The sequence below is a fragment of the Rousettus aegyptiacus genome, unplaced genomic scaffold (assembly GCF_014176215.1).
Source record: "Rousettus aegyptiacus isolate mRouAeg1 unplaced genomic scaffold, mRouAeg1.p scaffold_m13_p_5, whole genome shotgun sequence".
NCBI lineage: Eukaryota > Metazoa > Chordata > Mammalia > Chiroptera > Pteropodidae > Rousettus > Rousettus aegyptiacus.
In genome coordinates, this window is record NW_023416308.1 from 118,762,748 (window position 1) to 118,768,747 (window position 6,000).

At 59.6% G+C, this 6,000-nt stretch overlaps 1 long non-coding RNA gene across 1 annotated transcript; it reads left to right on the top strand.

Moving 5' to 3' along the window:
- The first annotated feature begins 1,711 nt into the window (after positions 1-1,711).
- On the top strand, positions 1,712-4,698 carry LOC118602897. The gene is made up of 3 exons (XR_004950963.1): positions 1,712-2,237; positions 3,964-4,037; positions 4,183-4,698. It is a non-coding gene; the product is annotated as an uncharacterized LOC118602897 (long non-coding RNA).
- Positions 4,699-6,000: the final 1,302 nt, after the last annotated feature.

The following is a 6,000-nucleotide window of genomic DNA, read 5'->3' on the forward strand; positions in this document are numbered from 1 at the left end:
GAAGTTCGAGATTCCCATTGCTTATTTTTCCCCATTTAGTTTTACATGTGTGTGTGTTTGTTTGTTTGTTTGTTTTTCATTTTGCGATTTGTGTTTTGCAGCTATCTGGGAATAGATACCCCCCAGAGAGAACTCGATCTTAGAGGAAAGGGTCCCAGTGGGTCCTCGGGCTTTGTGGGTCCCAGTGTGCAAGAGAGATGTGTGGGATCGCGCTCTCTGCGCTCTCCGCCGATCGGAGGCAAGGACTGAGTCACAACCGTCCCTTCCCCACGCAGCCCCTGGCCCCGACCAAAAACCAGCCACTTCTCTGGGGACAAGCAGGTTTTTCAAACAAAGTTTGCCAAATAAGCACATTTTTTTTTTCCTCTCCAGGGCAGATGCAAACGGTCTTTTCAAATCGGTTTGGAGGAAAATAAATGAGCCCACGCTGGGGCTTCAATAAATCTTTGCGTAGCCACAAGGGTGGGTTTTGGGCCTGATGAAGGGCCCAGTGTGTGGCTCATGAATGACATGCAGTGAAGGCCCCCCACCCCGCCTGTCCACACCCCCCCCCCGTGCCCGTCCCGATTTAAAGTTGGACATTAACGTTTTAAGACAAAGGGACCTTTGGGCATCGCTCCCCGTCCTGGAGGAAGTCTCCCCGGGGCAATGTCTGCCGTGGCTGCGCTCTGTGGGTGACGAAGGTCCGCGTCGCTGAGCCAGGGCCCGTCTCCAAAAGACGAGCCACGCTGGCCTGCCAGCCAGCGGCTCCGGGAGCCCCGAGGGGAGCACCTCGCTCCGCCCCCTCACGGGGTGCCGGTGCGCGTAGCTGCGGGGCTGGGCTCTCGCGGGCTTGCCTCCTGGCTGGTCTCCTCACACTGTCCCCGTCCACAGGCCACAGGGCGGCCGGCAGCGTGCGAGAGGCTCTTAGCCTCTTCCCAGGGTCAAGTCCAAACGCGCCACCCGCAGCCCGACCGCCGTCTCCACCTCCTTCTCCCGCTCGTACCCGACCTGACATCGGCTCCGCACCTGCCGCCCTGGCCCCGAGCACGTCGCCCAGGCGGCTCTGCGCCTGGGGTGACCCTCGCCACCAGGCTCACCTGGAGGAAGCTCGCGCTCGTGAGGGGTTTGCCCCGAGGCTCCCGACGCTGTGGCATCTGCCTCGATTTCCCTTCCCGACGCCCACGTGGCCGGCACCCGCGCCATCCCAGGGCCCCCGCGGCTTTCTCGTGTCTCCTCACTCCCCGCCTGTCTGTCTGGGGTACCAGGCGGTGACAGGCATGGTGCTCGTGCACCGCGGGGGGCCAAGGGGCGGGAGGAGGCCGCCCGACTGGCCGGGGGTGGGGGTCCCTGCCCGGTTCCATGACACACAGAGCAGGACACTTGCCCGTCCCTCCTGGGTGTCTGTACTGGGCTGAATTGCGTCCCTCCAAAATTCGTATCTACCCAGAACCTCGGGATGTGAACTCGCTTGGAAATGGGGTCTCGCGGATGCAGTTGAAGCAAGGATCTGGGGAGGAGATCATTCTGGATTCAGACAGGTCCGTGTGAATGGCCAGAGACACAGACACAAGGGAGGGGCTGGCTGGAGGGCTCTGGCCGCAAGCCGAGGACCGCCTGGAGCCCCAGATGTGGCAGAGTCAGGAAGGACCCTCCCCGAGAGCCCCTGGAGGGAGCATGGCCCTGTGACACCTTGGTTTTGGACTTCTGGCCCCAGGACCACGGGAGAGCACATTTCTGTTGCTTTAAGTCCCCAAGTGTGTGGTGATTTGTTACAGCCGCCCCAGGACACTCGACGGGACCAAAAAATCCTTTTCGAAGGAAACAGGTGGTATCTTCTCGGTTCGCGGGTTCCCCTGCCTGAGCCGCGTGGCCATCCAGGGCCCTCGTCTGTGGCTCCAACTCCTTTAACCCTGCCATCCACCCCAGGAGAGAGGGGCTGCCATCACCCTTTCACAGATGGGGAAACTGAGGCTCAGAGAGGCAGGCGTGTAACCACAGCTACGGAGTATGGCCCCTGGGTTGGCTCCCGCTCGGGGCCTCTGTCCCTGTGACTTTCCCCAGGCCCTAGAGTGACGCGAACTCCCATCACCTGGTTTTGTGGCTGCAAACAGGTCTGGTACCTGCACCACCCCCGGGGTGGGGGCCCGGGCTTTCCCGCTGCTGGAATGTTCTCCCGGAAGCATCGGAATGCACTGGATGAATGAATACCCAGCTGTGAAGGAATGAAGGCCGTCGGACAAATTCTGGAGAAAACGGTACGTGGTCATTTCTTCTTCTAGTCTTCGGCACGTGGCTGTACTTGAAAACCTCGAGACCACCCTGCACGTACAGCTAAAGTGGCTCGAATGCCCTGTCCCCATGACCTTGACCTGCTCCCGGAAACGCGGCTCCCACGACCTTGACCTGCTCCCAGAAACGCGGCTCCCACGACCTTGACCTGCTCCCGGAAACGCGGCTTCCATGACCTTGACCTGCTCCCGGAAACGCGGCTTCCATGACCTTGACCTGCTCCCGGAAACGCGGCTTCTGACAGATGGATCTCGTTCTACGAGCCGGACTCGGACACTTGGCCAGAGGAGACGGCCCCTGGCAGCGGGACCACTGGACTAGGACTGTGGTGGTGGGGGGTGGGCGCGGGGTTTGGAGGCCCCGTTGCAGGAAGCTTCGAATGTCCAGGGGAGACCCCCAGATGTTGTTCTGTGGACACGGGCGGTCATGGAAGGTTTTGAGCAGGACCGTGATGGGTTTCAATCAGGCCCAGGTGGGAGGATGAACCCAAAGGGAGGGACTTCAGGTAGGGACATATCATTGTCCAGGTGCCAGGTGAACAAGGCTGCAACCTTGTCATTCGCTAAGTTACCAGCTGACAGATGGACCAACCAGCCAACCAACCAACCAGCCAGCCAAACAGTTAACCGACTGCTCCCTCCCTTCACCGGGGCCGGGGGTACTGGATGAGGTGGGGTGGGTCTTATTCCCCTTTAACGCCCCCAGTTCACGTGCCTTTGGCGTATTCCGTTTGAGAAGTGGACGGTTCATCCATTCTCTGAGGACCCCTCCGGGTTGTCCCCCTTGGTCACGCAGCGACCTTCCATGCACAGAAGGTCAACACCTGGCCGTGTGCTCGGAACACAGGGCGAACCAAATACCGAAGTGGGCGTTGGGTCTGAGGACTCGGCATCACGTGGACGGGAGCCGTCCACGTCCCATCAGGAGCCACAGCCACTCGGGCCACTCAGGCCACTGCCCTCTCCACCGCCACGATCAGAAGCGTTGGCCCTGTCTGGGGTCTCGGAGACCTTTTTCCCTCCTGAGGCCAGTTTCTCCACCCAGAGAAGGGGCTTTCAGGTTTGCTACGTGATGACCATTTCCCCCCTCGGGGGACACTATTGCAACAGGGATGGCCCAAGGCAGACACTCCCATGATCCTCAGTTATACGCAGAGAAACCGAGACTCAAGTCGAGTGACTTGCCCAAGGTCGTTCAGTCAGCCCGGAGGGAAGGGAGCCAGGACTCACATACACGCCACATGCTCCAGAGCTGGGAGGTTTCCCCGCCAGGCCATCAGGAGACGCTTGTCTCCTGGCTGGGAGCCACCTCCCACCTCCCAGCCTCCTCAATGCTTCTGACACAAAGGCTTGTTTCAGGGTGTTTGGCTGGTTTTTCAGCTCCAACCTGGCTCAGGATCACATCCTGTTTATTGGACCTGTTCCCAGACAGAGCTGGGTGGGCTATGAGCAGCAGAAGAAATCTGGGCTCTGCTATCCACCCACCCAACCCTCCACCCATCCATCCATCCATCCATCCGTCCACCCACCCATTCATCATCTACCCATCTACCCACACAACCACCCATCCATCCATCCATCCGTCCACCCATCCACGCAACCATCCATCCATCCATCATCTATCCATCATCCATCCATCCATCCATCCATCCATCCATCCATCCACCCACCCATCATCTATCTCTTTTCCCAGATCTATTTGCTGAGCATCTACACTTGCTGGTCCACTCACCTTTGATGCTGAGAAGGGAATCTCCTAGCGAAGAAGTAAGAACGAATTCAGGGAAGGGCCAACCCCGTGTTTCCAAAGTCTGGGCTCCTGTCCACGCTGGACGGACGACCGCACAGGCGGGCCCCGTGCCGGATCCCCCCGCGTCCCGCCTCCCGATGTCTCGTCCACTTCTTACCGCAGCCCTTTCCGTGACAACCAGCCGCACGCCGGTCTGATCTGACGCCTCCTCTCGGCTAGCCCGGTGTCCCTCCTCCCTGTCCGGGCTTCTCTGCTGGGACGTCCCTGAGGGCCACTCAGCCACCCGACTCACGCGGAAAGCTGCAAGTGCGAAGCAGTTAAGCCCTCTGTGGCCACCTTGGCCAGGGCTGATGGGTGCCGGTGGGTAGACCTCCCCTTTTCCATCGCTTGGGGGGTACACGCTATGTGGCTTCTCAGAGACCCCCTATTCCCATAGCGACCCCGGCTTGACGACACATCCTAGCATGAGTTCATCCTCTTGCCTGTGCCACTCTCCCCGCTCCCCGTTTCTGGGCCTGACCCCCAAAACGTGCCACCTGCGCAAGCTCTTGTCTCAGGCTCAGGCAGATCCCAAAGCACTTTGAAATATTTTGAGGATTCTGCCAATTTAGGACAACTAGGATGACAAATAAGGAAAACTCAATCAACAAACTCATGGCCCTATGTTCGTTCATTCATTTTCTCACTCATTCGTTCACCCGGTCAGGTTGCAAGCTGTTCCAGGACTGGGGTCACATCTGCCGTCTTGGTCCCTGGGGTGACCATGCACACAGCTGATGCCGAGTAACCCGCGGTGACTCAGGCTGAGGAGGCAGAAGGGCTTCGAGGGGACAGGAGCGGGAGCCGGGCAGCCCTGGGTTCAAATCCTGCCCCCCACACTTGGCACGCGTGAGATCTTCTGGGTGTGGGCATGTCGTTTCACCCCCCTGGGCCTCAGTTTCCCCGTCTGCAGAACGGGCGTAAGAATATCTACTCGAGGGGTCCTTGCGGGAATGGAACTGGAGGCCACACGGAGCCCAGAGTGCGGCGAGCTTGTGGTCGGGGCGGGTGCAAGCAGTCTCGGGCGGTGGGCCCGGATTCCGGGCACCTGGCACCCCGGTCCTGTTGGCCTGCCTCAGTCCCCGAGGCTAACCCGGCACATCCCTTGGCCTTGGACATGGCCGAGAAAATCATCGGCCCACAGCCCGTCGGTAGGAACCCGGAGAAACAAACAGACAGCCCGGTCGCCAGGAGGTGCCGGCGCCTGTGCCTGCAGGCGGGGCCGCGGACGGCAGGCAGGCCCGGCGCGCGATCAAAGGCGCCGGTGGGCGATTCGCCGCGCCCCGGCTGGGCGCGCCGCCTCCTTGGGAAAAATACCGCTCCTTTATGTGCATGTCAGCCGGTTATGAAACGAGGACGTTTTCGCGGCTTAAAGAAACCCACCCCGATCTTTGGAAAGCTCTGCCTCATTCAAGTCTCGACAGCGTTTCCCGGCCGACGGCTCGTGAGTCACAGAGGCTAAATTTGGGACGTTCATACCCCCGGAATTGCATTTAAAGATAATGAAAACTTTGCGAATAAGGAAAATGTCTGGGTTCTCAGGACGGGCTAAGCCTCCATGAGGCAGCGGCGTGATCGGGACCAGGGGCCTGCCGGGTGGATGGGGGCTTTCCTCGGGGGGCCCACGGCGGGGTCTCCTCACAGTAGAAACCGTGGCCTCGAACCAGCATCTTTCCTGACGTCCGGGCAGGATAGAAGTCTTGAAGCCACGGAACATTCCAGACTTGTATTTTTTGTTCTTTCCTTATCAGTTCGCTTCAGCTGTGTTTCGGCGAAAGCCTCCCACATCTAATTTCCTTGGGTTGTCCTCACATTGTCCCTAAGAACAAGATACCATCATCACCCCATTTCGCAGATGGGGAAATCGAGGCTCCGGAAGGGAAATAGCTCGCTAGGTACGAGGCGGCTGGGAGAAGGGGGGCCGATCCTTGACCCCAGGTG